This window comes from Diabrotica virgifera, chromosome 6 (genome assembly GCF_917563875.1).
Source record: "Diabrotica virgifera virgifera chromosome 6, PGI_DIABVI_V3a".
Lineage (NCBI taxonomy): Eukaryota > Metazoa > Arthropoda > Insecta > Coleoptera > Chrysomelidae > Diabrotica > Diabrotica virgifera.
The window spans coordinates 84,721,481-84,745,933 of NC_065448.1; the positions used below are offsets into that span (position 1 = coordinate 84,721,481).

The following is a 24,453-nucleotide window of genomic DNA, read 5'->3' on the forward strand; positions in this document are numbered from 1 at the left end:
TGTCAAAGGTAGGCATTTTTTCAGCTGGAAGTTTTCAGTCAGCTGTATGACGGAATTTGTATATAAGGAAGGTGACATCTTCAATATAGATTTCATGGAAATAGTTGCGGTTCTACCTTATCCAGTAACCACTTTTAAGTCCAGAAAAATTACATATGTATTCCCTGGAAGTGTCAATGTGTATGAACAATGACTGAAGTTAGCAAAGGCTTAGCCTATACACAAATTTGTTCATATTTCAGCTATTCATTTTTCCAGTTCTGTATTGTAGCTTATGTTGCTTATTTTAAATAATAAAAACCTTCCAAATGTAAACTGTTATTGTTATTACTAATTTCCATGGAGATGAATCCTACCTAAATCCATATTTAACTATCTTATTGTTGTTGTTTTAATGTATCAGTTAATTGGCCAATATAGTTGCAAAGTGATAAGATGCAAAAAAATGTAGGTATAAAAATTAAGTTATAAGGTAGTAGGTTAGTAGGTACTGAAAGTTTACATACACAGCTAAATGCTGATATGTTTTTTGATTAATTTAATGGTTGTAATAAGGCAATTAAGTATATGTTTCACAATAGCCCCATTGCTGTTTCATAATAGCCCCTTTTCATGGGGCTAAAGTGAAACGCAGTTTTATTTTTTTTGTGCTTTTATTTTATGACAAAAAACATTTTTGAAACCACCAACTTGTAAAGGACACAAAGATACATACTAATGAATTTTTGTTTGTGTCTTGGGGCAAATAGATCATAAGTTATATTGCAAAGTTTACATTTTTGTTTCATATTAGCCCTGATTGACCCTACATGGTCTCCAAAGGTTTCTGTCTCTGGTTATTTTTAACTCATGCATAGATCTTTTGCATGTTCCTGTAACTTGGTCGATCCATCTTGTTGACAATCTTCAGCTTTCTAAGTTTCCTTGGATAATAGGTCTTTCCATGTTTTCTTTGTCTGCTCTTATAACATTGTAAGGTTCTAACCATGTGGGCTATACCATTTTGAAATTGATAATTGACTTGAAGAGTTCAACCTTAGCTAAAGTGTCTCCTCTTCACCACAACAAAGACAATCATGGAGATCCCTACCTCGGCCAAAAAAAATCTTGCTTCCATATTACATGTCTTCCCTCTATGGTTGCTGGATGAAAAGTTGATGGATGAAGTTGAGACCAGCAGCGGGATTACAAACACTTGATACGAACTGTGTCTCATGTTCTTCTAAAGGGAGTGATTATGATAACTCTTTCACTGCATTTTCGATACAAGTCAACTTAAAGGAACTGCACAATATCGACAACATTATCGAGTTGCCAAATCCGAACTATCTATCTCTCTCTGATAGATCTCTGGGTAAATGTTTACATTAGTAAGGATCCCTAAAAATGCGTATTTTTTGAGACAGCCTAAAAATTGGAAAAAAGGCAAAATTTTCGTGTTTTTTATTACGGAACATACAAAAAGTATAGAAATGTTTAAAACCATTGAAAAAAAAATTATAAAATTTAGAAAATTGAAAATTAACCAGACTAAAATGCTATCAAAGTATGAAATAGCTTTAGTTATTATAACATACATAAACAAATTATAAATACCATTACCATTCATGATTTTCACATTAAATTATACAAAAATAAACAATATTGTAAAATGGCCAAAAATTATGTTTGGAAAAAGATGTCCAGCGCGTATGCGCACAATATACCATATTTTGATCATGTTTAATGTTGCCAAATGTACATTTGTGTTTTTCAGAGTAAATATTAAACTTCAATTTTAATCAAAGTTACAGTAGGAAAAATGAAAGAATACCCATGCATCATCGATGATATGCATACGAATCAAATCAAAAATGTCTAGTCAAAACAACGTCTAAACTAAGTTAATACTATAAAAAATCGGATGTGACTACTACCCCGCCGTACAATTTTTCGCTACGTAAATGTGTCAATGATGTTATTCTTTTTCTGATAATACCTATATATATTTATTGGTAATAAATGTTACTTTTACTACCGTAATTAATTATTTGATATACAGGGTGTTTCATTAATAATTGTCCATATAGTCACTGGAGAAACCTTAGCAGAAAATACGAAGATTTAACCTAAAACGCTTATACGCTAAAACGCTAAAACGCACATAAAATGTGGTTCCTTACTGAGTTACAGGGTGTTTCGTCTAAAAATTTAAAAACTATTTTTGCTCAGCATTTTAAAACTATTTGACGTATCCTTTTCATACTTGGCAGAAAGGGCAACTACTATATACCCCTACTAAATTATGATAAACAAACGTTTATAGCTGCTACCAGAGGCGTACGACAGGGGGTAGTGAACGGTTGACATTTCTCAAAATCTACGCCACTGGAGGAATTACTACTTTAGTGCAATTTTTAGATTCTCCAATACTTTCTACATACATAATATACTCTTCATTGGTAATGATAAAGTGATTAGTTTTCGAGATATTTGAAGTTAAATATGAAACGGCACAGTTATTTTGATTAATTTGCGATATGATTCATATGATTAAAATTTAAAAATTATTTGTACCCAGTACTTTAAAACTATTTGGCGTATCCTTATCATAGTTGAAAGAAAGTGTAGGTACTGTACACCCTACTAAATTAAGATAAATAAACATTTCTAGCTACTACCAGAGGCGTACGACAGGGAATAGTGGCTGGTTGACACTTCCCAAATTCTACACCACTGACGAAATTGCTATTTTAGTGTAATTTTTTGATTTTCAAATACTTTTTATGTAAATAATATACTCTAATTCGTAACGATAAAATTATTAGTTTTCGAGATATTTGAAATTAAAAATGAAGCGACACAATACATTAATCAAAATAACCGTGTCGTTTCATTTTTTACTTCAAATATCTCGAAAATTAATGACTTTATCGTTACAAATGAAGGGTATATTATTTTTATAGAAAGTATTGGAGAATCCAAAAATTGAACTAAAATAGCAATTCCGCCAGTGGCGTAGAATTTGGAAAGGGTCAACCATTCACTTTCCCCCGTAGTACGCCTCTGGTAATAGCCAGAAACGTTTGTTTAACATAATTTAGTAGTTTGTACAGTACCTATACTTCCTGCCAAGTACAAAAAGGATACGTTGAATAGTTTTAAAATTGTGAGCAAAAATAGTTTTTAAATTATTAGATAAAACACCCTGTAACTCAGTAAGGAACGACATTTTATTTAAGTGTTTTAGGTTAAATCTTCATATTTTGTGCTAAGGTTTCTCCAGTTACTATATGGACAATTATTAATGAAACACCCTGTATATTAATAATACAAAAATAATGAGTAAATATAGTTTTATGAATTTCTCCATGTTAAAGTTGCCGGACGTAAATAGTAACAGGAATTTAAAAATTGTCGTTTATGTCGGCTGCATTAAGTGATTTAAATGAAAGTAAACTTAATGAATCCAGATCATTTTGGTATCCAGATCATCTGCAAATAAATGTACATTCGTAAAAATATACAGGGTGTCCCGAAAAGATTGGTCATAAATTATACCACACATTCTGGGGTCAAAAATAGTTCGATTGAACCTAACTTACCTTAGTACAAATGTGCTCATAAAAAAAGTTACAGACAGCCCTTTGAAGTTACAAAATGAAAATCGATTTTTTTCAATATATCGAAAACTATTAGAGATATTTTATTGAAAATGGACATGTACCCTTTTTATGGCAGGAACATCTTAAAACAAAATTATAGTGAAATTTGTCCACCCCATAAAAATTTTATGGGGGTTTTGTTCCCTTAAACCCCCCTAAACTTTTGTGTACGTTCCAATTAATTCATTTTTGTGGTACCATTAGTTAAACACAACGTTTTTAAAACTTTTTTGCCTCTTAGTATTTTTTCGATAAGCCAGTTTTTATCGAGATACGCCTTCTCTTTTAATATATTTACATAAAAATTTTATGGGGGTTTTGCTCCTTTAAACCCCCCAAATGTTTGTGTTCGTTCCAATTAAACTATTATTGCGGTACCATTAGTTAAACACAGTGTTTTTAAAACTTTTTTGTCTCTTAGTCTTTTTTTGAAAAGTCACCTTTTATCGAGATGTGGTTTCTTTTTCAAAACATACCTAAAAATATACATAAATTATAAATAAATTTTCAGATTATTAACAGGTTTCTATAATCGTACTTAACCATATACAAATATGTGGTGGATTCTACAAATATTCAAAATATCTCGATAAACACTGGCTTACCGAAAAAGTACTAAGAGGCAAAAAAGTTTTAAAAACCGTGTGTTTAACTAACGGTGCCACAATAATAATTTAATTGGAACGTACACAAAAGTTTGGGGGGGTTTAAAGGAACAAAACCTCCATAAAATTTTTATGGGGTGCACAAATTTCACTTTAATTTTTTTTTAAGATGTTGCTGCCCTAAGAATACCACATGTCCATTTTCAATAAAAAATCTCTAAGAGTTTTCGATATATGAAAATAAAACGATTTTCATTTTGTAAATTCAAAGGGCTGTAACTTTTTTCATGTGCACATTTGTACTAAGGTAAGTTAGGTTTAATCAACCTATTTTTGACCCCAGAATCTGTGGTATAATTTATGACCAATCTTTTCGGGACACCCTGTACTAATCTGTAATTTTATACACTATGATTGAGAACTTTTAAAAGAACTGAGTTTATTCAAGTAAATACGACTGATTATTTAAATTTATAAACTCTACCGAACCTAACCCAGTTTCACTGTCAAAGTGGCAGAAATTGAATCTGTCAGATTATAGTTGACCAGCACGATTACTCGAATAGTAGTTTATACAATCATTATCTCTACTGTTTGTGTGTGTGTGCTTGTTTTTGGCTTGTATGCAAGTCCATTTGCCACAGATTTTTTTTATGTCATAATTATCAAGATAATTATGTATGATAATAAAATAAATTCATATTATAAACATTTATAAATATATATTATTAGTTTTGAGAAAACTAACTAGCAGATTTAATATGTTCATATCAGTGGTACAGACAACATTATGGATATGGTAAGGTGGTAAATAATTCTTTTGAATAAGTGATTGTATTAGAATTTTTGTATTTAAGTTATAATTATTGCAATTAAAAAATATATGATTTAAGTCTCCAAAAGACCCACAGCTACATAATGCATTTTTGTGTTATACCTAATTTGGATAAGTGAGCAGGAAATTTGCCATGGTTTGTTTTAATACGAAATAAGCAGGCGGAAAATAATTTAGAGTGTTTGTGCATTAATTTAAAATAAGAAGAACCTGGCAATTTTGGATGAATACTAAAGAATGGGTTGGATGATGAATACTAAAGAATGGGTTGAATGATGAATTTGCTAGATTAATATATTGATTTTCCCATTGCGACTGGATGTTAAATTGTATAATATTTTTGTTATCTCTTTCAGTAATTATATTACAGAATGGGTGGATGTAAATTCCTCACCAACCAGTAAAACCATATAATCCTACAGGTATTTTCCTCACCAAATTTAAAGGTTCATATTAATCCGGCAGGTATTTTCCTCACCAACTCACTCAGGTAATAAAATAAAAAGATAGATGTATGTTAAGAATATTTATTATGAAAGAATCCGAAATCCGAATATAAAGTCGTTAATTTCCTTACATTATAATTTCTGGGAAAACCAACTTGAGTTTAAGAAGTTTAAATTTTTTTCACTTTCACTTTGTAATACCTAACTACTTGCAATCAAAACAATGTGGAATGCTCTAATAGGTCTGGATCCCGCGTATGAAAAAAAGTTGATTAATAGTAAGCTGAAAATTTGTTAATAGCTTAAGGGTGTCTAGTCGGTAAACTTGATATATGGGAACACTGGAACAGGGGCAGTTTTAATTGTGGAACAGGTTAAAAATTTTTAACGGTCAAACCACGAAAACGGCACATTTATTTTGTCCGACAGAACAGACTTAAACTCTCCTAACAGGGAATAAACTCTCATGCAAAAATAAGACTGCTATTTATCATCTGTCATAATTCCTGTCATTTGACATATTCTACATGTTCCACTCATTAAAACGCCCATTTGGTGATAAATCGCAGTCTGATTTTTGCATGAGAGTTTAATCTCTGTTCGGAGAGTTTAAGTCTGTTCTGTCGGACAAAATACATGTGCCGTTTTCGTGGTCTGACCGTTCCAAATTTTTAACCTGTTCCACAATTAAAACTTCCCCTGTTCCAGTGTTCCCATATATCAAAGTTTGTCCGACTAGACACCCTTAAGCTATTAACAAATTTTCAGCTTGCTATTAATCAATTTTGTTTCATACGCGGGATCCAGACCTATAAAAGTTTTACTGAACGTGGAAAACCTAAATTTAGTAGAATCTCAGAAAAGACTTAAACTTACAGGACCTCGATTTTTGACCCTTCGCTTCGTTATGGAACGTAAGCGAAGGGTCAAAAATCGAGGTCCTGACTTCTTACAAAAATCTTTTTAAATTTTCACCAATAGCCATTCACAATTTCAGAAGAACAGTGTTCTCAAATTCCAAAATAGTACGCTTTGCTTTCGATATTTCGAAACTACAACCCGAAAACGTAGGTCTACAATAATAACACATGTTTACAAAAAAAAATTTGACTATTTGACGAAACCATATGACTAGGAAGTTTTTGCGGTCGCTGATCACGAATCCGGAGTCCACTGACCTCTATCACGTCAGGTAAAGGTCATTTCAAGGTCAAATCAAGATAAATCGACAAAATCACTCTGAAAAAGTATATTAGGAGGTTTTTGTAACAAACAAAATATGTAACAAACTCTAACACTGAAGTAAAACACTTCTACGTAATAGGTATATTACTTAGAAGTGTTTTACTTCTGTGTTTTTTTACATATATAATTACACATATAATTTTACACATTTCAATGTTTATAGCTAAAAGAACTCGTGCAATACCACATCAGAGAAACAATATTTTAATTTTATTTCTGTATTAAAATTCCCAACGGTGCATGATAGTTTTATACTAGGTTTGTTCCAACTAGCGGTCAAACCAGTTAGAAACTATCAGAGAATAGTTGACCAGCGCGAGTAGAGGAGATAGCACTGATGACTGTAGTATGTTCTTGCACTGACCAACTGTTTGCTGACGATTTCTGACTAGTTTGACTGTTGGTTGGAACAGACCTTCTGATTCATAGTTTTACCAGTATATTTATCAGTCAACGGTTTTACACTTTCTGAATAATTTTTTGTACAGAAAATACCGTTTTGCCAGTCAAGACCCGAAAGTGAACGTTAGGGACCGGCAATAGTTATTTTCCTAACAAGTGCGGAAAGTCATACTTTTCCGCACGCGATTGCAGTTTGCCGAACGACGCGAAGCGGAGATTTTACCATTTTGCATCGCAAATTTCATTTGTAGAAATTTGCGATATATTTTTGGAAATTTTTATTGTTTTAAGTTATTTTTAGGGTACCTATAACTACAATGATATTATTATGCATACAATTATGTTGCCTCTCAGATTTAAAATGCGTTTATCTCGAAAACCGTTGAGTTCAGCGAGATAAATCTAGCATATCTTTTGTAAGTAAAAATTTTAAGAGAATAAAAGTTTTGATTCAAAAAGTATATAGAGTGAGTAATAAAAAAATGAACCTATCAAATGAGCGGTGAAAGGCATAATATGTGGCGCCCTCTGAATAATACCTCATTTTTCGTGGCAAATTTAGATCTCTTGTCACAAAAACCCCCGCTTACCAAATTTCGTATTATTATCCCATGCCTGTTAGTTTCGGAAATATTCAAGAATAAATAAAATAAAAGTTTAACTTTGACACCTTGTATTTCGGTTATTATCAACTTTCGTACTAAGGTAAGTTAGCTTAAATCGACCTATTTTAACCTCAGAAATCTAAGGTTAAGCTACGGTCCTTTCCTTACCAAACACCCTGTATAAGTTTCAACTAAATAATCAACATATCTATCTAAAATTTCATTTTCTGGTTTGCATGACATTAGGGAGTTTTTGTGCACACAAATACGTAAACGTAACGCATCTTTTTGACATGTACGCTTGCGCATTAATGGTTGAACTCCCGTATCTCGATACGTGTTACCTAAAGTAGGGAGTTTTTGTGCACACAAATACGTAAACGTAACGCATCTTTTTGACATATACGCTTGCGCATTAATGGTTGAACTCCCGTATCGCGATACGTATTACCTAAGGTTACGGGCTGGTACGTTAGGTTCATACGCATCCCTATCGAGCCGAAAGTCACCGAATGCACACGAGGATCTTGCCCGATTACCTACCAAATGAACATTTCATCAGCGTGCTACCTGTTTATAAACATTTTAAGGTTATATTGGTTTAGTCTATTTGAGTAAAATTATTCTGTGTTTGTAATTGGAAATTGGAGCTTCATAATAGATTTAAAATTTTATTTTTTTTAAGTTGTCTATTAATAAAGCAAAACAAACAAATCTTGTATTAATTTAAGAAATACAGTGATCACCACAATTAATAACTAGATAAACAAATGACCTAGTTTCAGTAAAATTTTCAAATAAATATTACCACACTATTTACATTATACCTACTGGAATTCTGATGTAGGTATACAATAATTTACAACTAAAAAGTAGGTATAAACAAAAATACAACAATTTTAACCTAAGGAAAAATAATATTTTTATATTTAAATAGAAGCAATTAAAGCCATACAATTTCATCATTCATTTATCTTTTTTTACATTTGTATATTAATTGGACCGCGTTATGTAATAACGGATTAACCGCCAAAAGTCCAAAATCGAGATATTAGTGCCATCTTGCAGCTAGGGTGCAAATTTATGTATAAAAATATGTTTTTTGTAAATAAATTAAAAAAAAAGCTGTTTTTAAATGCCTGTATTAAGCGACATTTCTTATTTTATTAAAAAAAATCTCACATTAGGATTTGTAATATCGAACTAAATGCCAATAATGGTACATAATCCATTGTAATAAACAAAAATCCGCATATTTGTAAGTGTAATAACGAATCAAGCGCCACGAATAGTCGGTTAATTCTTTATTACAAAACACAACATATTTACCAACGTTTAAGATATCGAATTAAAAGACAAACTTTGTCAGGTAACATCAGATTAAGCGACAAATATGTCTCTTAATCCGGTATTCGGATCTTAACTCATGCATATCTTAAAAAATCATTAACGAATTAAGCGACATTTGATCGAATAACTTTTAAAATATAAATTATTTTTAAAAAATTTTAAACACATGTAAAAGTCTATTTACATTTGCATTAATATATTAAATATGAAACATGTCAGTACTATATTTTAGAAATAGTACCAAAAACAAATTTAAAATCTTTAAACCGATTTATCTCAAAACTACATTTTGGCCCTTAATCCGCTATTACATAACGCGGTCCAATTGTATATTGTGTGAACATTGTTTTATTTTTTTAAATGTCAACGGAATTTAAAAATGGCTTTACGATTTGCTTTACGTTACGTTAAGGCAGTTACAAAAACTACCTATTTTAACATTCATCCTCTACGACACGTTAGTTGCTTTACGTATACGGAGATGCGTACGTTACGTAGCAACAAAAACTCCCTAGTAACGCTCTGATACGTACGTGAGCTACGCATCCCTATCGAGACGAAAGTCACCGAATGCACACGAGGATCTTGCCCGATTGCCTACCAAATGAACATTTCATCAGCGTACTACCCGTTTATAAACATTTTAAGGTTATATTGGTTATTGGTTTAGTGTTAGTATTCTTTGGTTTAGTCTATTTGAGTAAAATTATTCTGTGTTTGTAATTGGAAATTGGAACTTCATAATAGATTTAAAATTTTATTGTTTTTAAGTTGTCTATTAATAAAGCAAAACAAACAAATCTTGTATTAATTTAAGAAATACAGTGATCACCACAATTTATAACTAGATAAACAAATGACCTAGTTTCAGTAAAATTGTCAAATAAATATTACCAAACTATTTACGTTATACTGGAATTCTGATGTAGGTACAATAATTTACAACTAAAAAGTAGGTAGGTATAAACAAAAATAAAAAATTTTAACCTAAGGAAAAATAATATTTTTATATTTAAATAGAAGCAATTAAAACCATACAATTTCATCATTCATTTATCTTTTTTTACATTTGTATATTAATTGTATATTGTGTGAACATTGTTTTATTTTTTTAATGTCAACGGAATTTAAAAATGACTTATCGTATTTGCTTTACGTTACGGTAAGGCAGTTACAAAAACTACCTATTTTAACATTCATCCTCTACGACACGTTAGTTGCTTTACGTATACGGAGATGCGTACGTTACGTAGCAACAAAAACTCCCTAATAAATCAAACACAAGACAATCTGATACGTCTTCTGGTTTTATATATGTAAGGCCAAAAGTATGTTTGAGCCACTTGCCTACTTCACAATCATTCGTATATTCTGATTCTGATGTTAAATCAAGAGACAGAATTTTTCTATACCACATACTAGAAGCTTGCAGTAGGTGAAATCTACAACCATGTATTTCAGTGTTCGGACATATTTGAATGATTTCATTATCTATAGCTTTTTCAAAATCTATAAAAATTTTACTAGGATTAAACTTAATTTTGAGAGCTTTAAGAATTTCTGATTTAACAAATAAAAAAGATTTTTGTAAGTTTATGTTTTTTTTTGTTTGGCAGTAAACAGTATAATAAAGAAATACAATGCCCATTAATTAGCCCGTGAATAGTGAATGATTACAAATAATATCTGGTACAGTAAGAAAATGTGCCATCTATATAATATATAAAATTCAATGTGGCTGAAAGTCTTATATTTGTTTCACTATTATCTTACCTTTGACACAGTTTATAGAGGGAACATTTTTCCCCTTATTGAACCTTATCAATATTGGAAGGAAGTCGACCAGGCATAATTTTTTGTCGATAATTATATATTTTTTCTTATGTAACTTATAACGTATATTTAACGTATATATTTAACGTATATTTATTATTAACGTATATTTTTTCTTATATCAATCGTAGAATTGTTTCAGGCAAATTAGCTGCAAGCTCTTGGCGTATAATTTTTGCTGGTTTTTCAGTAATATTCTCTTCGGCTTAACGTTTACAAGAGTTAGAAACAATTTTCCGATCTATCTACTGACGATCTGGTACATGATTATGTTGTAGGCTACTTCTAGAAATTGTAAAATTTGCACCAATAGTAAACAATTTCACACTACAAATTGTTTTATTACACCTCCAGTACACTTCTTCACTTTTTAAAACTTTCACTTTATAAAACTTTCACTTAATAAAAAATAAAATTTTCAAATACATAGCAGTACATGCAAAATTACAATTGTGACTAAAAATAAAATACCATAATTATTAATTCATTAATTATTATAGGTACCTACTGTAATCTTAAGGTAGGTAGATAAATAATTCCCTTGAATGCCTTTTTGTAAATATACCTGAAATAATCACTTCGATTTTGGTGAGGAAAATACCTGTGGAATTATGCCATACCCTTCCAAACGCAGGTAAAAGATTATTTTGGTGAGGAAATTACACCCGCCGTACAAAATTCTCCCTCTGTAATTGCAAGTTTAGCCAATTGATCAGCTTTTTCATTACCCATTATCCCTATATGTCCTTTTACCCAAACAAAAGTTACATCAATATTTTGAAGGTATCTTTTAATGTCGCATAATATTGGACATTTTAGCGTCTCGAATTTGGTACTTTGAATAGACATCAATGAAGATTGAGAATCTGACATAATAACTGTTTTTTCAATATTTTTTGATATTAACCAACTTATGGCTTTTTGAATAGCAAATAATTCTGCAGTGTATATACTGCTATGTTTTGGGAGCTGATACAATAATGATTGGTTGGCGGTTTGAATAAAAACGGCACAACCGACGCCATCTATCGTCCTAGATCCATCAGTGTAAAGAGCAGTTATGTCGTTGTCTACAAAATCTTCTAGTACGGAATTTAGTATTGCTTTGTTGATTTGTTTGGACTCTGTATACTTCGGTATTATGACTCTGTTTTTTAATTAATTGCATATAATTTATGTTAAACATTGGTAGTTTTTTATAATTGCCGTAAGTAACGGAAAGGTGTTTGGTATCAATAACAGCTTCTGCTAGTGGTGGACTGTTTTTAATTTTCCAATATTTATTGGTTAGGTCTTCAATTGCTAATTTGTTTAACTTGTCTATCATTGTAGACTCCCGAGTTTTTAGTTTAATAATATATTTTTGGGCAAGCAGTTGTCTACGGAACCGTAATGGTTGTTCATTACGTTCAGCTAATATAGCATTCACAGGTGTTGATTTCATTGTCCCCATACAAGTCCTAAGACATTTGTACTGGAGTCTATCAATATATATTAGATTTGTGTTTCTCGCGGATCCGTAGAGACAACATCCGTAATCCATAATAGATCGTATATAGGCTCTGTAAAACATAACTGCAATATCTGGAGTGGCGCCCCATTTACAATTTGTGACATATCTTAATAAATTAAAACCTTTGTCACATTTACTTTTGACGTACTGTATATGTTTAGTCCATAATAATTTAGTATCTAGAATTATGCCCAAATATTTATATTCATTTATCACTGCTATGGTACGCCCACACAAGGCTAGGTTCCTCGGCGAGCGCAGCCTGTGCCTGGTAAAGAAGAGAACTGAGCATTTTTCTGTTGATAATGTCATACCAGTATCGTCAGTCCACTTAATTGCAGTTTGCATCATGGTTTCCAAAGCCCCCACACAACCATCATAGGTTTGTTGGATGGAATATATACAGATATCATCCGCAAATTGAATGCAGTGAATTCCGTGAATTTTGTTAACCAAGGAGTGTATATCAGCTGAATATATATTAAAAAGTGTAGGACTTAATATAGAACCCTGAGGTAAACCTTGATAAACAGTTCTGGGGCCATGTAATACGTTATTATGATCCATAACGTAAATATTGCGCGAGTGATAAATCTACACTATAGCATGAGAAGCATTATCACTGAGACCAATATTTATCATTTTATTTTTTAGTAAATTTAAATCCACGGAGTCATATGCACCTTTTATATCAAGAAATAGACTAACTAAATATTTATTTTCTGAGAGTGTCATCTGAATATCATTAACTAAATGGGTAACTGCATCTAAACTACTACAACCCCTACGAAAACCATATTGATTTTGCGGCAATAATGCATTTCGTTCAATAGACCACTCAACACGTGTTGTGATCATTCTTTCAAAAGTTTTTGTTAGACAAGACATAAGGGATATAGGACGATAAGAAGTTGCCATATTCTTATCTTTTTTCGGTTTTAAAATGAGACAAATAGTTATTTCTTTTAGTTGGTTAATATAATTTGTATTAACCCACCAATCATTATATATTTCCAACAAGATATTTTTAGCTCCACTCGATAGATTATTAATTATTTCGTACGTAATGAAATTTTTTATTGCAGCTTCCAATTCTATGATATCAAACGGGTTTTCAATTGCATATATTCTTTGATCTGTATGAAAGTTAATAAAAATGTTCGGAGCAAGACTTGCAGATATTATATCGAAAATTTGATTGATAATGGATTCTGAAATAGGTGTTTTTTTTTAAAAGAATTTTTATTTGAAATTTTTTTAGCAAAGGACCAAATTTTTGCTATTGGTGTATTTTTATTCAATCCATTAACAAATTTTATCCAACTGCCCTGTTGTTTTGTCTTAAACAATCTTTTCGTCTTGGCCTGAACATGTTTAAGGTTGATGTAGTTATGAAAGTTTGACAATTGATTGTAATCAATCAATGCCGATTTCCGTTCTGAAACCATTCGGGTATATTCTTCGTCCCACCAAATTGGTTTTTTGTGATTAATTACTTTGCAGGTACGAGATTTTATAGAATTAGAAGCTGCAATATTTATAGCATTTGTAAGTAATTCAAAATTATTATTTTGTTTTTTATCTTCCCTATTGCTTATTATATATTCATTTACCAGGTTTTGAAAAAGCTGCCAATCGGCAGTAGATTCAATCCATTTCCTAGTTAAGTTAGGAGAAGGATAATGTTGGTCTCTACCTACAGAAATAACAATTGGAAAATGTAAGGTACCGAAATCATCATCTAATGGGTTCCATTCACATTGGCTTATTAAGCTTCCGGAGGCAAGAGTAAGGTCTATAGCTGATGGTCTTTCATTAGGACGACTTAGTTTAGTTGGCCTACCATCATTTAATATAATTAATTTAGTCTCTTCGATTGCATCTGACAACTTGTTCCCTTGTGTACTGTTTAGTGCGGATCCCCAATTGGTGTGATGGGCATTGAAATCGTCACATATCAATGCATCACCATGTAGTTGTGAAAATATTGATAACCAATCATTTGTAGTAGCCTTTACGTTAGGAGGTTTGTAAATACAAACCAGAGAAATTTTGAAAGTATTAAGTTTTATTCCGCAAAGTTCAATATCACTGTTATAATTTTTTATTAAATTTAACTCCGAAAAACATAAGTTGTCTTTAATAAGTATACCAACCCCTCCGTAAACATCTTGTCTATCCACATGAACAAAATTAAATCCACTAAGAGAAAAAGTTCTTTTCTTGGATAACCAAGTCTCATTTAAAATAATAATATCAAATGATAAGCTAGAAGAATTTAAGAAATATTGTAAGTTAGCTTTATTTTTAATAATTGAGTTACAATTCCTTTGAAGTATATGTAACATTTTAACTATAGTTATCGTCTTCGCTATCACTAATTGATATTGAGTTTAATACGTATTTTACTTCGTTTTGTGTTTCATAAAACAATTGTATTTGGTACCGTCATTTCAAATTTTTTGAAAATATTTTCAAAGATTTTGGGTATTTTCTCTAAAATTCCTAGTTGAAGTTTTTCTTTATATTGTTGAAATTCGTCTCTATAAGGATTGGGTAAAATGGTTTTAGAAGTAGATGGTCGGGTAATTGGTTTAGGTGTGAAAGTAGGTGCATTTTTAACTTCTATGGGTGAGTTAGCTTTACGCTTTTTAGGAAAATGATGTACTGGCTTAGGTACCCAATTTTTAGCCGATGAATTACTATCCTCATTATGTTGAAGAGAAGGAAAATTTTGTTGATTGTTTAATAAATCGTATCTATTATTAAGTACTATTTTAGAATAAGTTGGATTTTTTTCTAGTGTTTCTGCTTCTTTGAAGGTTATATTTTTTTCTGACATTATTTTTTTAATATTGTGTTGAGTTTGATATTTTGGACAATTTTTTGAAATAGATTGATGTCCAGTTTTATTACAATGAATGCAGAATTCTACATTATTACACTGAAAATTCTCGTCACTATGCTCTTGGCTGCATCTCTTACATTTAAAGTTTGTACTCCTGCAATACTTTGCCGTGTGTCCAAATCTAAAACATTTGAAGCACTGAACTACCGGATAAATATACGGCTCTACCGTAAAACGAACCAAATTCATTTTTACTGTTTGCGGTAGGCTGTTTCCTAAAAAGTTAACTATAATCATTTGCCTGGGAACTAACTGTACTTCTTTATCCGAATCAATAATTTTGCGCTTCATTCTCTTTACTTCAACAACTTTCCTATCGCATTCAATGTGTTCTAATAGATATTTTTCGTCAAAGAATGTATCCACTTGGCGTATAATGGCTCTTTTGTGGTTGAAAAAAAAGGGGAATGTACGCTATTAATTTATTTGAATTTATTATTTCATGATCAATAATTGAATTAGCAACATTAAAATGTCATTTTTAAATGTATTATTATTAAAAAGATAGAAACCCATTTTTACCACTGACAAACGGTTTGTTTTTTCTTTGGGTTCTACAGTAACATAATAGGGACCAATATCATTTTCTGAATATTTGTTATCCAAATTATATTTACCTATGTCATTTTCCTCAATAATCATATCATCTGGGGGTTTATTACCCCCATCAGATGTAACACTCATTGGAAAATAAATATATTAAAATCTCTTACCTTCATATAGTTTGTTAAAACTATAATCTAAATATACAACCTTAATCGTAAAAGTAATTACACTAAAAACTTATCACTAATTGCTATGCGGAGCAGGTATTCGATATGTTTACTGTTCAGAGATCCGAACTAGAATGTTATCTCTACTGATGTTGAATGTTTTTCTAAGAATGACATTAGAAGTACAGAAATAGTCAAGTGTGAGTTTAAATTTTCTACTAAATGAATATAACTACGTTGAACAATTGTATCGCCGTCTCACTCTGTCAATTATAAATATGTAACTAAGTATATCTTGAATACCGTTTTTGCTTAGTAGACAACACTTAATAATCTATCTCTCTCGTTTGTTATTTATAGAAAAAGGCAGCAAATCCAAAATATGTGCTTGATATGATCGGTTATGGTTATTCTTTCATTTTTCCGACTGTACCTATCATTATGTGTTGTTTTTTGGGATTACATAATTATTATGTTGAATTTAAATATTAGCAACAGCAGTACATTATGAGTTATTTTTTTGGGGTGTAAATAAATAATTGAATTTAAATTTGAAGTATTATTAAAATTACGGAGTAAATAATATTCATCATTAAAGTTGAATGTTCTGTTTTATTTATTAAAAATAACTCATAAATAATAAAAGTTTGGGCAACATTAAATTGGAGGGTCAGAAAAGTTAGCTACAGATATAAGGAAATGAAGGCGTGACAGTGTTGCCATGTGTTCTTAAAATAAATCGGAAAAGAGCATGTGATATATATATTTTTTAATTTATTTATTAACATGGAAAACATTAACTATGTAGATAAAATAACGAGAAAAATTTTTAAATTTCTCTAATTATGTCGACATAACAAGATTTTAGTATCAATAAGAAAGTTAAAAAGTGCAAAATAAGTAAAATTCTGCTGCTTTTAGATTTTACTTAACATTGATTAAAGACAGAAATATTAAGGGCCGGTTGTTCGAACGCTAATCAACAATGATCAATATCAAATATTTAATTACTGTCACAACTGTCAATGTCAACTTTGGTTGGGTTGCTGAAAACATAATTGATTATAATTATGAGATTGGTTAATCAATTAACATACAATTATTAACATAATTGATTAACTAATTTCATAATTGTAATCAATAATTATGTTTTCAACAACCCAATCAAAGTTGACATTGACAGTTGTGACAGTAATTAAATATTTGATAATGATCATTTTTGATTAGCGTTCGAACAACCAGCCCTAAATATAATGTAAATAATAACAGACTCCAGAATATATGCAACTGAAAACACAGATATGCAAACAAGTCCACAGAAAAAAGCTGTGATAATAACAGGCTCCAGAATATATGCAACTGAAAATACAGATATACAAGTAGACAGTACTATTAGGAAAAATAATTTATCTAAAATGGAAGTTATAGCTATTTATATGGGTAAAAGGACTATAAGTCTTTCACGTGCTACAATAGTTGTAGGCATTTTAATATTTAAAAAAATAAAAAATAAACATAAAAATAGCGTACTGACGAAGCGAACACTTTTCAGTAACTAAGGGCATTTCAGTATTCAGGTACATTCATTCCAAATAATAAAATAAGAAAAAGAAATATTTATAATATAATAAAAAGAAAGTCATAAAATGTATATCTGCGGAACATCTGTGCAATCTGGCAAACGCAAATTTAAACGTTCTGACTCTATTGCCAAATCTCTCCAGGAATCTATCAGGGTAATTGCCACAAAAAAATTCTAGTAATTAACTGCAATGAATGTCAAAACAAACAACAAATATTTATTCGTTCGTGTTTTACATGAATTAAAAAATATCAAAATTCATAGAATAATGTAAAAAGGTAGTTTTTGAAGCTTTCTCTGTATATTTGAAGCCTGCAATATATTATACACTATATACATTATAATCACATGGCAACACTGTCAAACTTCAATTCAACGTTCTATGAAAATCTAATGTGGCTAACTTCTCGGACCCTCCAACTTAATGAAGTCCAAAAGTTTATTCTCAAATATTGGTTATTAATGTTTTGGCCAATATCAACTTCTATATTTCAATGTTTTCTCTAGTAACTACTGCAATATTACGTAAAACAACAAGCTGATATTATTCTTTGAACAAAAGGTAACTAGCGTTTCATTCCACATGTTAAAATGAGAAATCTCTTCAAAATACCAAATGTTCTTTTAACAACAATTATTATTCTTCTCTAGTATTGGAATTAGTAGTTTCGCAACAAACAATAATTTTGAAATATGTGGCAACATTGCTTCAAAAAAGTATGCAATACGCACAGGCACGTCGTTGACAGAATATCAGTTTTTTGAATGAGAAATACAGAAAAACTATAGCTCAGCGCGAAAAAATGTATAGAATGTAAAGTGAATAAAAAGTAGCTAAGAATATACTGTGCAAATTTCAGATCAATCCTAGTAGCCTTACTGATGTAGCAGTTTACCTATCTCTGATCTCCTGTAACACTTTCTCTCTTGTCAGTCAAAGTAGAAAAATTGGGAAAAGTAAATACATAACCTACTTATTTCATATTTTGATTTCTTCAATTTAAAAATAATGTAAATCGTTAATTAAATGTAAATCGAATATTTACATAGCAAAAACAAATTATAGAATGACGATGAACTCATTAGTATTCAGGGGTTTTAATGAGTTTAACACTCTACCGGGTGAATTAAAAAATACGATGTCACTAAAATCTTTTAAAACCAAACTCAAGCTGTATATTAGAAACAAGTGGTGTAATACTTTATTACGTTAATTTTATGGGTGGGTATTGTATGGTATTATATGTTGTAAAATTTATTTAAAGTTTGTTTCAATTTCATTTGATGTTGCTTAGTTATATTCGATTTTGTAAATTATTTGTAATATCTATTCTCTACATTGATTGTATATTAGGGTAACCTATTTAAATGAATAAATATCTATCTATCTATCTATCTATCTTAAACGATATTTAGGTTATACAATTTAGATAATAAGTCCCTGGTAGAATTCTTATGTTTTGAACATTCAAAAAATATATTGTTTAAATCTCCCAGTGAGGTGCTATTACACTGAAAGGAGTTCTCTAATATTCCTATTTTAAAAAGGTGTGAAGGGAAACGTCCATGGTTTAGGGTTTAGTTTTATTCTTGTAATATTTGCAGAGTAAGATTTAACGGCGAAAAGGCCAGATTAGGAATGCTCTGAGGTAGAGTTCGATGAAGAGAATAGTTAGTAGTGACTATTATGAACTTTAGTAACATTTTTATACAGCGATGAGCACGCTAATAACCAGCAAAATAACGCAAAAAACGGAAAACATATTAAGTTGTGAAATAAAAAGAGATGAAACTAGTGGAGGTGGGAAAATTGGTGATAGAAACCTATAAATTGACATTATATTAATTCTTTGGTGCTAAGGCAAAACCCGATATATCAAAAAACATGATTTTGCAGCAGATGAGATTAAAGTTCACGGTGTTGTTGTAATAGTGGACATATCGGAAACTAATTTTATCATCTAATCTACTGGTTACATGGATGCGTTTAGGCATGTTGGATTTTGTCATCATATTCTTCATCCCTCAATGTACATATTGGCATTAAAAACGAAAAATCGATAATTTTTGACATATCGGGTTTTGCCTTCTTCTTCTTCTATGGCATTACAGCCTTACAAATTGAGCCTTGGCCTCCTTTATTTTTTGCCTCCACCCTTGCTTGTCTGTGGCTGCTCTTCTCCATATACGGACTCCTCTAAAAGGGCTTGTGCGTCGTTGTTTACTGTGTCTTCCCAGCGCCTTCTTGGCTTTCCAACCAGTCTCTTTCCCTGCATTGTAGCATTTAGTGCTCTTTTTGGTAGCCTATCCTCTCCCATTCTTATCACATGTTCGGCTCATTGCAATTTTTGTATTCTAATGAAGTCTGACAGGGGTGTTTACTTATAAAGTTGATAAAACTCGTTGTTGTATCGACTTCTGAAGATTCCGTTTTTCCTCACAGGTCCTAGTATTCTCCTCAGTACTTTCCTTTCGAATGTGTCGAGTTTGTTTTTGGATGTTTCTTTCAGGACCCATGTTTCGCTGCCATAGCATGCTATTTGTCGAATTAAGGTTTTATAGATTCTCATCTTTGTATTTCGGTGGACATTTTTAGAATGAAATATATGGGAGAGAGCAAAATAAGCTCTGTTTGCCTGCGTTATTCTCTTCCGTATTTCTCCATCTTCTGATCCGTGGGCATATAGTTCTACTCCCAGGTATGTAAACTTTTCAACTGTTTTAATGTCATCTTCATGTATAATGTTTTGTGGGACTATATTTCTTCTCGTCTGTATCATTATTTTTGTTTTTTTTTTCTGTGTTAATTTCAAGACCTAGCCTTTTTGTTTGCGTTTTTAACTCTACATATCTTTCCTGTGCTCCTGTTGATGTTCTACTCATAATATTAATATCATCAGCATAAGCGGCCAGTTGAACCGTCCGGTTGGTCAGTAGGTTTCCTCGTCCAGTTTGCATTTGCCTAACCACATACTCCAGTGCAAGGTTAAATAAGTTGGGGCCAGCCCATTTTCCTGCTTTAATCCCTGTGAAATTTTGAAAAAGTCTATCTGGTGGTTTTGTGTTTGTACACATGCCTGAGTTTCATCCATTGTGGCTTTAATGTCTAATTAGCTTGTGTGGTATTGCCAATTCAGCCAATATATTGTAGAGTTTGTTCCTTTTGACTGAGTCGTATGCCTGTTTGAAGTCTACGAACATGTTGTGAACATCAATGTTGTGTTCCCATGATTTGCTTAAGATCTGTTTGACTGTAAATATTTGATCCAGTGTCGATTTTCCACGTCGGAAGCCTGTGTGATACTCTCCAATAATATTTTCTGCTAGTGGTTGGAGCCGCTGGTTTATAATATATGTGAGGATCTTATATGCTGTACATAGTAGAGAAATTCCATGGTAGTTTTTGCACTGGAGTTTGTCTCCTTTTTTATAGATCGGGCATACTATACTTTTCTTCCAGTTTATCCAGGACCAGATAGCTAAAGACAAGTTTCCTAGACTATTAAAGAAACTGGTTAATAGTCTATCGGAGAAAAATGCTAAATCAGAGTTTAAAAAATATTTTTCATTTCAACAATATATTTTTCCAACAATACAAACTTTATATGTGTATGTTACTTTACACCTTAGACACTTTTTACCTGATTCTATTGACCCTACAAATGTACGAATAGGAATACAATAGTTTTTAATACAGGTGTTCCCATTCACCCCGCTTGATGGGGTGAATAGGAACACCAGGTTTTTATTTTTTTGTGATTAAAGTATTAACTTTCTAATTTGTTAACATCTAAATATCAAAAGAGAAAGGAAAGACCCAAATAACAATGCATAGGTTTTATGTTTGCAACATGTGTTAGTGACATTTTTTTTTAGTTGAAAGTTGAAAACCGTTCCTATTCACCCCATTTTATGGTATTCAAGCGCTTTTGGATTTCGCTGCGGGACTTCCCTTCCAAAACACCGACAGATATTGCTCTTTTTTCATTTTTCCAAAATCCCCACGCCTACTTACACACGCGGTCAAAACAAAATTACTAGTCGGATTTTGCTGAGATTTTGACATAGACCGTTTATAAGAATGTATTACACGATTTCTCTTGCGATAGTGGTACCATCGAGCATAGAGGTTAAGTACTTATCGGACCATCCACGTACATGAATTCATTAAATGTTTTTCATATACTAAATTTGGTTGTTCGTTAGGTTATTGCTACTACTCGTAACTCATCGAGTTTATATAAAATCCATAAACAATAATAATTAACGACTAACGTTTATGAACACACTATCAAATTATTATAACAATACTGATTTCCCTTTTGTTATTGCCTCCGTTATTTATACATATTTATGTTCCGGAGTTGTGGAAAGTGGCAAAGGTGATAATGCTAACTAAACCTGACAAACAACTTAACGAAGTAACATCGTACAGACCAATATCACTTATCCCTGTGATAGCAAAACTCTATGAAAAAATGCTCCTAAAAAGGCTAAAGACAATACCTAATTGAAGAGAGACAACTAATCCCATCACACCAATTTGATTTTAGAGAGAGCCACTCTACTATTGATCAAGTGCATAGGATACTGACATCATAGAAATGGCACTGGAAGAAAAGAAAGTTTGCACCACTGTCTTCCTGGGTGTGGCCCAAGCATTCGACAAGGTGTGGTACAAAGGATTAATACATAAACTGCGCTATCACCCACCAGAACAGTACGCCCAACTCTTAGAATCAGACATCAGACAGATGCTTTAGAGTAAAACAGGAGGAAGCATACTCTGATTTGAGACAGATTAGAGCCGGTGTTCCACAAGGAAGTGTCTTTGGACCAGTGCTGTACATTTTATACACCAGAGATATCCTTCAATTACATCAAGATATTAGTGCTACATTTGCAGATGACACAGCAATTATCTCAGTTGGAAATAATCATCAAGAAGCTGTACATCACCTTCAGAACTCCATAGATCAGATAGATAAATGGACTAAAGCATGGAGAATCAAGTTGAATGAAACCAAATCCATACATATTGTTTTTACCAATAAAAGGACGCAATACATACCAATCAGAATAAATGATATCCAGATTCCATATGAGAATACTGCAAAATATCTGGGTATCACTTTTGATGCAAGACTCAGGTGGAAAGCACACATTAAAAAGAAAAGACAAGAGCTTGGAATCAGATATAAAAAATGTATTGGTTGCTTGGACGTGACTCCAAATTATCATTTCATAATAAGTTGCTACTCTACAATTAAACCCTCAAGCCTGTCTGGAGTTATGGCATACAACTATCATATGGAGGTGTGCCAGCAAATGTAATGTACAAATAATTCAACGCTTCCAAAACAAGGTACTAAGGAACATCGTAGGTGCCCCCTGGTACATTAGAAACAGTATCATCCACAATGATCTGGGGGTCGACACCATTTGACAAACTATATCTAAACTTGCCCGGAACTACGAAGACAGGCTCCATCGTCACGTGAATGTTGAGGCCCTCCAGCTATTTGACAATACGAACCAGACCAGACGACTCAAAAGAACTAAACCATATGAGCTAGTGTAGTGTGCATAGTGCGGTATACACTGTGTCCGTAAAGGGTGGAACAAATTCTTTTTTAGCTAAACAGAGCATTTTAAGAAATAATCCTGAAACACGTCGATTTTTGATTTCAATTTACCGTATTTTAAAATAATATTCTAATATACAGGGTGAATTACTTTCGAGTAATGACGTCACCGTCATTTTTTTTTTAAATGGAACACCCCCATTTTGTCTCAATTTTCGGATTACTCTAGCTGAGCTGATTCCAAAAATGTATCACATGTTGATTCAAATTGGTACAGGGTGGACAAAAATACAATAGTTTTGTGTGTGCTCATATTATTAAATTTTAATTAATTTTTGATATTAAATTAAAATATTAAATTAAACAATATCAAAAATTAATTAAAATCAAAAATTAATTAAAATATCAAAAATACAATAAGTATTTTTGATAATATTGTTAATTTAACTAACGCATTACTTTATGAACACACACAAAGCTATTGTATTTTTGTCCACCCTGTACCAATTTGAATCAACATGTGATACATTTTTGGAATCAGCTCAGCTAGAGTAATCCGAAAATTGAGACAAAATGGGGGTGTTCCATTTAAAAAAAAATGAAGGTGACGTCATTACTCGAAAGTAATTCACCCTGTATATTAGAATATTATTTTAAAATACGGTAAATTAAAATCAAAAATCGACGTGTTTCAGGATTATTTCTTAAAATGCTCTGTTTAGCTAAAAAAGAATTTGTTCCATACTTTACGGACACAGTGTATAGTGCATTATAATTATACACTTTAATTGCAGTGTAAATAGGCGATATGCTAATATAAAATAAAGAAATACTGATAAGTAAGACTTTAGCTTAGAAAAATGTAGTTAGGTTAAAATTAAGTTACTCATTGTTCTATCACTGAACAGATTGTAATGTTACTCCGACTGGGGCATTAAAAAAATTTTTATACATATTTAAATGACAACACAACCTGAGTTTAAGTTCAATCACACATTAAACTAAAAGGAAAGAAAAAATGGTTCAGATTTGATTACAGTACAGAGCCTTTACTATATGCTTATACGTATTTCGGAATAACAGTTTCCTCATCGGAGCACATGGGTAGAGGCCCTGAACTGCAATCAAATCCTTTCGGAGTAATTATCAAAATAAATACCAAAGATGCTACTAGCACCATCTATGAA

At 31.6% G+C, this 24,453-nt stretch overlaps 1 protein-coding gene across 2 annotated transcripts in view; it reads left to right on the forward strand.

Annotated features, from left to right (window-relative positions):
* Positions 1–24,453, forward strand: part of LOC126886550 (zinc finger protein 728-like) — a 31,529-nt gene that overhangs the window by 1,385 nt on the left and 5,691 nt on the right. Inside the window, exon 2 of one of the 2 annotated variants that reach the window (XM_050653505.1) lies at positions 5,441–5,574. The exons of the other annotated variant lie outside the window; for it this stretch is intronic. The gene's annotated coding sequence lies outside the window, so the exon portion shown is untranslated. The remainder of the gene's footprint in view (positions 1–5,440; positions 5,575–24,453) is intronic. 2 annotated transcript variants of the gene reach the window in all.